Source organism: Condylostylus longicornis, unplaced genomic scaffold (genome assembly GCF_029603195.1).
Source record: "Condylostylus longicornis isolate FDR11 unplaced genomic scaffold, ASM2960319v2 ptg000116l, whole genome shotgun sequence".
NCBI classification, from domain to species: domain Eukaryota; kingdom Metazoa; phylum Arthropoda; class Insecta; order Diptera; family Dolichopodidae; genus Condylostylus; species Condylostylus longicornis.
This window is the reverse complement of record NW_026578084.1, coordinates 549,841-561,453: the sequence shown is the minus strand read 5'-3', so window position 1 is coordinate 561,453 and position 11,613 is coordinate 549,841. Positions and strand designations below refer to the sequence as shown.

Below are 11,613 nucleotides of genomic sequence, written 5' to 3'. Positions count from 1 at the left end.
CATGTAAAGCAAATATCGAAACATTATCATCAGACATGACAGCAATTAAAATTCATAAAAAATTGAATAACAATAATAAGGATAATGACATTAATATAAATAAAATTGATAACAATACGGTTATATTGCAATATAAAAATAATGAAATTAATAATCATCAGTCGTGTAGTAATATATTCAATGATAATAATATTATTCATATAATCAATTCAAATAAAAAACAAAAAATTAATAATGATTTATTAAATTTGGATAATGATTACAATAATGGTGGCAGATGTAATAAAATGCAAGTAAGTATATAGAATTTCACAAGAGGTTATATAAATATATCTTTAATATTGTAATAGATTGTAAATAATTGTATATTGAACGGGTTAATATGAGCTATTTTGGTTCTACATGTCTACCTTCTTCCTCTAAATTCAGCAGATTATGATTGTTTTTCCAGCCGCAACAGGCATATGGATTTTACCATAATTTTTCTAATTTAAATAAAGCTCATATATTTGATTGTATGTGGTTCGTTATTAAACCTATGATTAAATTTATCAAATAAAAAATTTTAAACCTTTCCTATATACACTTGACAAAAACCAAAATATACTTGTTTTTAATTGGACAATGAAAAATTTTAAGATTTGTTTTCTTTTTTTTTGTTTTTGTTGCTTTTTATTCGCAAGGAGAAAATAGGTTTTTAATTGGTGTTTCTTATTTAGGTATAATAAAATGAAAGTATTTTTTGATGAGTCTGCGTATTGCAAGGATTTTTTCAACACTAAAAATTAATATACATCATTATATATATATATACATATATGTATATTGAATTGCAAATGAAAAATATTTAAAATGATGAATGGAGATATGAGGTAGTATGAGAATTTTTTTCCAATAATTACTGAAACTTTTCATTTCAAACTTTGAAGAGTATAAGTATATGGAATTTCCAATGACTTGTTTTTTAACAGAATAAATGAAAAATTATGTACTATTTAATAGGCGTGGGTTACAGTTTCGTAGCCATAAAACTATAAAAAAACACAAAAATCGTACAACCTAATTTTGTATCTCATCTTGCTTTTTATTCACTTTCAATTCAGAACTCTCATTTTGTTTTTTGTTGATATGCCATTTTTCCAATAACATTATCTTAAAATTTTAAATAGTTATTATTAAAATTAAATTATTTATATGTATTTTGTAGAAAATTCACCATCATAATAATGGACATCATCATGGTGTTTATAATATTAAAAATAATGGTTTAAAAATATTAAATAACACAAATTTTAATAATTATAATATAAATAATAATAATAATAATAATAATAATAATAATAATAATAATAATAATAATGATAATAATAATAATAATAATAATAATAACAATAATAATAATAATATGGATGAAAATATTATTGTTACATCATTCCTAAATAATTCACCAATTAATGGACCAAATGTTATTGTTGAACAATTACCAAATTACTATACAATATCAATTCAAAATAAAATTGATAATTATAATGATCATGATGAAAATCAGTTGATTAATTTGGATTATATAACAACAAAAGAGGATAATAATATTGATGATAATGATAAGATCAAAAAAGGAGCTACTACTACATCAATGCCAACAGCACCAACAGCAACAATAAATTCAACAAGAAAAACTGGAAAAATATCATTAGCATCATTATCGCCATCACAATCATCATCACCACCACAGGCAATAATAGCTGAAATAATAAATGAAATACCAGATATAACTGTTATTCAACAACAACAACAACAACAACATCAAATAATTATGGAAAAATTTGGAATAAAAAATTTAGAAATTGAGAAAAAGAAATCATCATCAGCATCACTAAAAAAAATTAGAAAAATTAAAAAATCCTTTACATCATCATTGTCATCCATATCATCTTCATCATTATCTTCATCATCATCATCATCATTGTCTCCAGTATCATCATCACCAACATTATCATTTAATACAAAATCATTGTCAACATCATTAACGGGAAATTATAGTAATTACATGATTAATTATAATAATAGCATTGATGATATTAATGATAATAATTATAATAATAATAGTAATAATAATAATAATAACAATAACAATAACAACAATAATAATCATAATAATAATAATAATAACAATAATAATAATAATCATAATAATAATAATAAAAATGTTAATGATCATAATATAAATGATAACGATAATAATATTGATGAGGATGATGAGGAGGATGAAGATGATTTATTAATAACAAATCAATTACGTCCATATATTGATGGTATTGATGAGGCATTCCAATTTTTAAGAAGCTCAGAAAATCAAAATCGTTGTGATGAACTTTTAGACGGAATTTATGATATATCAGTTAGTGATTTTTAAAAAAAAGAAGCTGTAAAAATCCGTTTTTCCTTTCTTTTTGGATTTTCTTTCATTTTGGAATAGACATTAGAATGTGAGATAATTTCTAATAGATGTATAAGAAAATATGATTTTCAATGTCTATAAACCTATTATTTTGATTACATTATTAACGATGTATAGTTTACTTACAATAGTATTTGTATACTTTACTTTATTATAGTTGTATAGTTACAATAGATGTATACTTTACTTCCAATGTATAGTATACTTACAAAACTATAAATTTTAAGAATTTGAGGAAATTATACAAAACCCATGTCGATTTTGTCCTATAATTTATTAATTTATTTTTTATTTTACGTAGATATAATTAGTAATTGTATACATACATATAATTACATATTTTTTCTTCTATTTTGCATATGAGCTAAAAATCAAAACAAAACTAGAAAAAAAATGCATACTATAAGGAGAATAGATTTCAAATAATAAGAGAGCAAAAATAAAATGTAAAATTTTTGATAATTAAATAAAAATTGCATATTTTTTGGATGTTGTATTTATTTTTATGTATGTTCTTCTTTTTAAAAATAAGGAAGAGAAATTATTACTACAAACATATTTTGAATTTTAGTTAAGAAATATTACATTTATATATTATTTACATTTTATATTTTTATATTTTATTTTATATTTTTTAAATAATATATAATAATATTTATTACATATATATTATTATATATTATTTAAAAATATTTTATAATTAATATTAATTAAAAGGAACATTCAGTTTACATTAGTGGTAAATTACATTATTTACAAAAGTAAAATTATTTTGCATAAGTTTTGTGGAATTTAAATTTTATAAAATAATAATTTTATGGTGTCTACATGAAAATTTTACAATACTTATTTAAAACAAAAATTTAATTTAATTGTATACCAATTGTCAATTTGATTTAACTGATTTCAGAATCGAGGGCTATTGCATGACATGCGGTACTTTTTTTTATATATAATATATAATATTCAGTTTATGAATTTTATTTGCTGAAATTGTGTATATTTGCAATTTTGAAGACATGTAGCGTTTATGTAAATTTAGAACACTACCAGAAAAAAATTTATTTAATTATTTATTTATAATTTTTTTATTATACATGAAAAATTTAATTTTATATACTTTTTTTTTATACTGAAAATGGAAAAATTTTATTTGTGACTTGTTAAAAAAAATATATGTACATAATTAAATAAATAGAAAAGTTACAGAAACAAACATGTAATAATGCAAAATACTCAAATATATAATTTACATTTTTAATTATTTTATACTGATTTTAAAATTTATCACCTTTTATAAGTATTTATTTTTTAATTTTAACAGTAAAATAAAATTTGTTCAAAGTTCACCTTTTGATGATTATAAAATTAATTTTTTTATATAGGATCTATTTTAAATTATTTATCGTTCAAAATATAATAATTTTTATTGAAAAATGTCATAAAATATATCATCAGTGTCTTGAATTTACTTATAAATGTTGAACATACTGCAGAATTGTTCTAGATTCTTTTTCTAAATTTGTTCAAGGCGGAGCCAAAAACAGAAAACTTAAAAATTCTATAAACCTAAACTTAGCAACCGTATTTTTAGTTTCATATCACTTCTCGCTTAAATTATTTTTTAAATAATAATTTAATGTGAAATTATATATAGAACATCTATCTATACCATACCAAAATATAGAATTTAAAGTCAAATTATAATAATGAAATTTGTATTGCAAATAGAAATACACGGCAAACACGAATTCATCCAATAATTTATGTTGACGATAGAATTGCATTTTTTTGGTAAGATGCTCATAGTCGATACTACATGAAATTTTAATGCTTTATACATATTAGAATAATTTTAATTATAATAAATTTAAGATTTTAAAATTGCAGTAATAATAAAATTTCAATACTGTTATTGCGATACAGAATTTCTGTTTAATGGGTTATAAGTTACTGAATTTTTTATTTAATACAATACTACCATACATTTTTGAGGTCACGGAATCTTATGCAGTAAAAAATAAAAAGTGCTTATATGGGGAAAGGAAAATGGGACAAAAAAATCAAAAAATTTGTTTGGTTAACAAAGATAATAAAAAAAAATACTTTTCTTTGTTGCAAATTTTAATTACAGCAAATTTGTTTTTTATTTTTCACTTTTTTACGCTAACCTAAAAAAATACGCTTAATGTCCGTAATATTTAATACATTTATTAATTTTATTTCCTTGTTTTTCCATTTTTTTTTTGTTTTTTTTCGTATGTAAATCTTTGAATTACTCAATTATACAAAAATTTTTTCTATAATATTGTGTGTATGTTAACATAAAACTTACAAATGCAAAAAACTTGCTTATATTTCACATACTTATTTTTTTTTGTAATGTATAATTATTGTTTGAATAAGCGAAATTATTGTTAAAGTAATGTTAAGGTATTTGTCCGTATAAAAGTGTAATAATTGCAAAATGCAATAAATTTACAATTTATGTTGTTTTGTGTTATAATATTTTTTTTTTATAAAAACACCACTAGCACTTTTGCAGTAATACTTCAAATTCAGGTATTAATACAAAATTCAGCAATTAAAATCTATAAGTTGAATTGGTAATTAATACCGGTATTACAAAGTGCCATTTTTAAATCAAAAGTTGCCTGATTCTGATAAGCTGCTAACTTTATGTTAACGTTACTGTAATTTCTGTAAGGCATGCGATAATAATTTACAAATCTCAAATTATAATTTATTTACAATAAATGTGGAAGAAAGAAGGTCAATCATAATTTCAAGCAAAGCATTGTTGTTGTGTAGATTTAAGGGAAAAATATAAAAATTAGAAGAGTATACTCAGCATACATATGTTGCTAGTTCAAAAAATGTGCCCTCTTAGAAAAAATAACAATAAAATTATTCAAGTAACAGAAACCATAAGAAAAAAATTAAAAAATTTCTAATAACTTTTTAATTTTAGTAAGAAAAAAAAAGGGATTAAAACTATAACAAAACAGAAACAAAATCAAATAATTTAATAAAATCTATTATACACATAGTCAGTAGTGTAGTAGTAAGCGGTTCGGAACAATTTTTTAATAGTATCCTACCCCCGTTCTAATTGATCAGAAATATCGTATTAGCAAAAGCAGTTCCTTCCAACACTTTAATACAAAAATTATAAATTTGAAACTCATTGGAGACATTATTAAGGCTAATATGTGGATTTAAAAATTAAGTTGATTTTTGTAGCCATCATATAAATTTCAAATGATAATATTACGATTGTAATTATTTTATACGATAAAGTTTTCCATTACTGTACACATAATAAAAAAATTTTAAGGCTTAACGTTAATTTTTCATTGAATAATTAAAAATAAGTAATTTTTGTTTCCAGAGTGTTATAAAATGTTGCTATGTATAAAATTGTTCTCTTCATTAAAACTAAGTATTTATGAATACATACATTCATAGTATATGGCGTGTTGGCTGTTTGTTGTCCAATAGTGTGAAACTGGTGCCAACATTTCCTGTTAATAATTACAGTTTGAATTGTTTGTTCAACAGCTCGCAAAACTTATAAACTACTACATATAATCAAAAATTTAATACATAATTTATTATAAACATTGTACTCAGGCGCCAATCTCACTCACCATTTTTGAAATTCGAGTTTACTCTATGGTCAAATAGTGAGAAAATCCCCATATACTACATCAACTTTGATACTTACAACTGTGACGGGAAATCACCCATTATTTTACATATATTCCACATAGATTAAGTTAACTAAACTATGTTAAATTTCATTTATTCATTTCTTTATGATGAAAAATAAAAAATTTATATATATATGTAGGTATACGCTTAATATTTTTATAAACTTATATATATATATATATATAAATTTAAATGTGTCCCGCAAGTGTTAAATATTGGAAATTTTTTTTTTGTATTGGAGTAGAAAAATATCTTTATTAAAATTTAATTTTTTTAAATAAATTTCGATGTTACATTCCAACTGGATTCAATTCAGTACAAAGAGTGTTCACAACTTTTATACACATTTTAGAGTTACCACATCTTTTAGAATATTTAAATATATGTATGTTCATATATGTATATATCTCGTTAACTGAAATTTACAACATAATTTTTATTAATTGTCCAATGTACACTACACGTAAACGCAAAATGAAAAAAAAAATGATTTTTTTATTGTCTTGTGCTCTAACGAAAAGCAAAAGAAAACTCTAACCTGATCATTGTGAAAAAAATTTTCTTTTTTTTTTTTGTTGTTATTTTTGATTTTTAAGGTTTTACTTTTACCAATCTAAATATCAGTAGATTTTGTTTTAAATGGACAGTTTATAAAATAGCACATTTTCTTATATACATATGTATATGTATTTTAAGACTTAGTTGGCAATTACGGATCAATTAGCAAATTTTGAATTTTGATCTGGATGAAGCATTAGTTAAGAGAAATAGACCACTAAACATTGATATTTAGTCAAAATTAAAGGACAGCAACAAATTCGTTTATTTAACAAATATTTTAATTCCGCGCGGAACGAAGCTAAAAACACAATTTCAATGGGATTAATAAAATTTAACGGTTGCAATTTTAACTCAATAATGAATTATGTACTATAAGCATCCAAAAAAAAACAGCAATTTTAGGATAATAAAGGGCTATTCAACTTTGAGAAGGAGAAATACATACCTAGGTACGTATGTAATTCAAATTTAAATAATTTTTTCAAATTAAAAAAAATTAGAAAGTCGAACAGGCAAATTAAAAAATTAAAAATATTATAGGTATTATAGCAGATTTTTGTTCAATTTTATGTACACAAAAACATGCTAATAAAAGTAGAAAATAAAATTAAAAGAATTCTCCAAAATTTTATATAACTACATTTGCTATGTGTGTATGTTTCATATGAGTTCACGATAGTTGCCCCAACATAATATCTTTGAAATCAAATTGAAATTGACTTGAACACCAACACCAACAAAAAAAAAAAAAAGTGGAACATATTTCTTTTCCTTTCTATTTCTTATTGTTTTTGTATTGGCATTCCAAAATATTCTAAACCAAATTATACTTATAAATGTGCATAAATTGTGAATTATAAGAGAAATGAATGATTCTAAATGTTTTTAAATTTGATATTAAAAGATGAATCTAAAAAAAAATGAAACTTAATCAAAAAAATAATATATGAAAAATATCAACTGAGAACCCACACAGCATAATACTTATGATGTTATGTCTCATTTTCCTCACTCTAGCGAAATAAGATAGCAGCAATTAAAACTGCTCTAAATGTTCTTCAGTTTTATACGCTTCATCTTTGGAATGACCACCCCCCGAAATATTCATTCGAACAGTTTGGTTGGTTGTATAATTTTTAAGTGCGCTACATAATTTCTTGAGAATTTTCTTACTATAAATATTTCTATCTCTGTCTAAAGATGGGGTCAAACATCCTAGTTTATAGTATTCTTTAATCTTTACTCTATAACGAAACTACTTTAATATGGGAAATAATTTAAAATTAATTTTTAAAATTACTAGTTAGTTATTGTTTTTTCTAACTGCTTTTTTGATTAATTTTTTTTTGCTACTGCTGCGATTGTTGTTGTTACTTATTTTGTGTAACTGTTGCAGCGTTATTACCCTGTTTTTGTTGCTGTTTCTTAATTTTAATTTTTTTTCTTTTTTTTTTTTTAATTTCTTTTAATTTCCACCTCTTATAAAAAAAAATTAACTAAAAAAAAAAGAAAAAGAAAGAAAAAATGTAAAGCGTTTGTCAAACTTACTTTTTTCTTTTTTATCTTAATACAGGGTGGTACAAAATCAATATTTAGAATTTAATGTTTATAGAGGACTTTTTCAAATATTCATTTCTAAATTAGTTCTTAAGTGAAGTTTGTTCCTTTTTGCGGTTGTGAACTGTCTCAACTGCAAAAAAAGTTTGTTAAACATTTGAAAACTTTTCACAGTTGTTCGAATAAAAGCTTTTTCAGAAATTTGTTCAGTTTTTGTTTTATGGATCCGAGAGCAGATATTTAAGCTTTTCAAGAGCAACTTTTAATGAAGTAGTTAAAAAAACTTTTTTATTTAACTTAGTTAAGTCAGTGCAGTGTCGAATTATCGAAAAAATTCAGATTTACGATGATTTCGGATGTTAAATTGAACTAACGCCAATTAATAATAACTATGGTTTACGGAAAGATCATAGGATACGAGTAATAATATTTAAAATATATTTAAAAATATAATTATAAAATAACGTTATTTTATTCGTCTTGCACAAAAATCTTACTATTGTGTTGTTGTTCTTGTTATACATACTGTTTTAAATGAATTTTACTTCTGTTGTTATTTATATTAAACAATTGAGTCAGTTCACAGCTGCAAAAAGGAACAAACTTCACTTAAGAACTAAATTAGAAATGAATATTCGAAAAAGCCCTTAATTAGGCAATTTTTTTCTGTCAACAAAGCGAAGTACAACGTCATGTGCTGGAACATCGCAAATCTAATTTGTACACTATATATGTACATACATACATACGTATATACTTACATTGCACCGTTATTGTAGTTTTTTGTTCAGCATCATTTTTTTTTTCGTATTTGTCGTCAAAAAAAAATAACAAAAATGAAAAAATAAAAAATTTAATAGAATATGTAAAAAGTAAATGAAAAAAATAAAAAAAAAAAAACAATAATTCAAAAATCGAACGATTTAAACTTTTTAATTTGAAACTGCTTATAAGTCTGTTATGTTAGTAGCCTTTTAACAGTTTTTATTGACAGTATAATATTGTTGTCGTCGCCGTGATCTTCGTCGTTGTCTTTTTCGTCCGTTGCATACTTTTTTTTTTATTTTGATATAGAAAAGAAATTTTTGTAAATTTTGATTGTGTGTTATGTTTAAAGAAGAAGAAAAAGAAGAAAATTTTGTATGTGAAAAAAAAACGTGATAAATTTTTTGATATTATTCTTTTATTTTTTTTTTATATTATCTGTTTGTGTATATTTTTCTTGCTAAAAATCGTTTCACTTTTTTTGAAAAGAAATTAATTTTTTTTTAAATTTTATTAAGTGAGAAAAAAGCAACATACAATAACTAGGTAATTACAAAAAAAAAAAATATTTTTCTATCTTTATTTTTTTTTATTTCCCGTTATAATTTTTTTCCTATATATAAGTATATATGTAGGTACACACGCTTATACAAATAAATGGATATGAATAATATTTTTTTATTATACAAATATATAAAAATTTTATAAAATGAATTTAATTTAAAAAAAAAAAAAGAAATTAGGAATTTTAAGAGATGAAAGACAAATTCAGTTAACTAAAAAAAAAAACAAAACGGTTTCTTTTTTACACGAAATAACTATGTATGTAGGTATAAATTTTCAATTTTTCATTTATACAAAGCATCTACATATACATACATATAATACAATACATACGTACGTATTTAAATTTTTTAATTTTATAAAAAAGAGTACATTATAAAAATTTATTTTGGGATTTAATTAAAAAGGACATAAGTATCCTTAATTTCCAAAATGCAGTAATACAGCATTGATAAACAATTCAGCTTATAAGTGTAAATTATGTATTAATACCGAATTACCGAATTTTGGGAATCAAGGTATTAAAAAAAGAATACACAGCCTTACCAAATTAATTCACAAAATAATATTGTTTACTATATATTTATATATACATACATTAGTTCCAGTTTCAGTTCTTGTTAGTTGTTTTTAAAATTTATACATACATATGTATGTACATTTAATTTTATACGTTAAATTATACTACCTGTTGATTTCTGAAATGCAGTTAATATTAATGATATTAGTAACACAATTTAACTTATAATACTGATTAAATAAAAAATTCAGAAAAATTGTGAATTTAATCAGCATTAACATATTATTGATTATAATTAAATTTCCCATCAATCTACAAAAATGCTAAATATTGTAAATTTTATTAATTCAGAAATAGATTATAAAAATATAGGTATGTATTCTATTTACTTAACATAATAACACATAATAACAATATTACAAAGTAAATAATTATTATAAAAATAACATTATATAGAGAAATTTCACTTGACATATTGGATAATACATTTTTATATAATAATTGCGAATAATATATTTAAAACGGTTAAAATTTAATTGCTCTTTTCATAATGGCAAGTAAAAATTGTGTTATTTTAAGCGAACTAATATATATTTATGCAGAAAAATCAAAAAATTACAAAATAATTTTTATTAAAAAAATATTTAAAATTTTAAACATTTTACAATTTGAAATAAAAGTGGCGCTAGGAGGCTAGTCTGCGCCCAACAGTAAAGGTTTTATTAAATTATTTAAAAATTATTTTGATTTCGGAATAAAGTAACAAAGACCCCGTCATTTAATATTTTATTTACTTAATTTTTTGAAAAAAAGTAATTACTTAAAAACAAGAATAAAATGTTCAGGACAACAATAGATTCGGGGACATTTATTAAAATTAATAATAATGATTATTAATAATAATAAATGATTAATAAGTAAATAAAAGCAAAAGACAAACAAATTACAGTTTTGGTGTAATTGTGAAACCACTATGATTATCACCCCCCCCCCCTTAATTTTAATTAAAAAAAATTTTTTTTTAAACTTTCATAACATTTTTTAAGACAAGAATTTTGAGAAAAAGAAAAAAACCAAAAAGATAAACAAATTGAAAACCCACATATTCAAATAAAAAAAAAAGAAACACAAGAAAAATAATAAAAATGTAAAAAATTTAAACAATTTAAAAAAAAAATGTAATTTTTGAAGAAAAATTGTGTAATTGAAATAATAAAATACAGAAGAGTAAATAAATGAATACATAGAAAACCTCCCCCCGCCCTATTCTCAATACAATTTATATGCAATATACAATTTTTGTATATGCAAAAAATACAAAAAAAATAATAAAAATATCAAAATACATTTAAAAAAAATTAAAAACATTACATTTACAATTGTAATTCATTAGCTGAATTACGTATAAATAACGCTATTATGACAAATTTTTAAGTCATAGATAAATAGATTTGCCAAACTAGCCTTTTTA

General features: G+C 22.1%; 1 protein-coding gene across 2 annotated transcripts in view; it reads left to right on the top strand.

Moving 5' to 3' along the window:
• The window catches only part of LOC129614679 (fatty acyl-CoA reductase wat), a 79,688-nt gene that overhangs the window by 54,019 nt on the left and 14,056 nt on the right, over nt 1–11,613 (top strand). The window contains exon 1 of one of the 2 annotated variants that reach the window (XM_055529480.1): nt 9,253–9,604. The exons of the other annotated variant lie outside the window; for it this stretch is intronic. The gene's annotated coding sequence lies outside the window, so the exon portion shown is untranslated. Of the gene's footprint in view, nt 1–9,252; nt 9,605–11,613 lie in introns of those variants that run through there. 2 annotated transcript variants of the gene reach the window in all.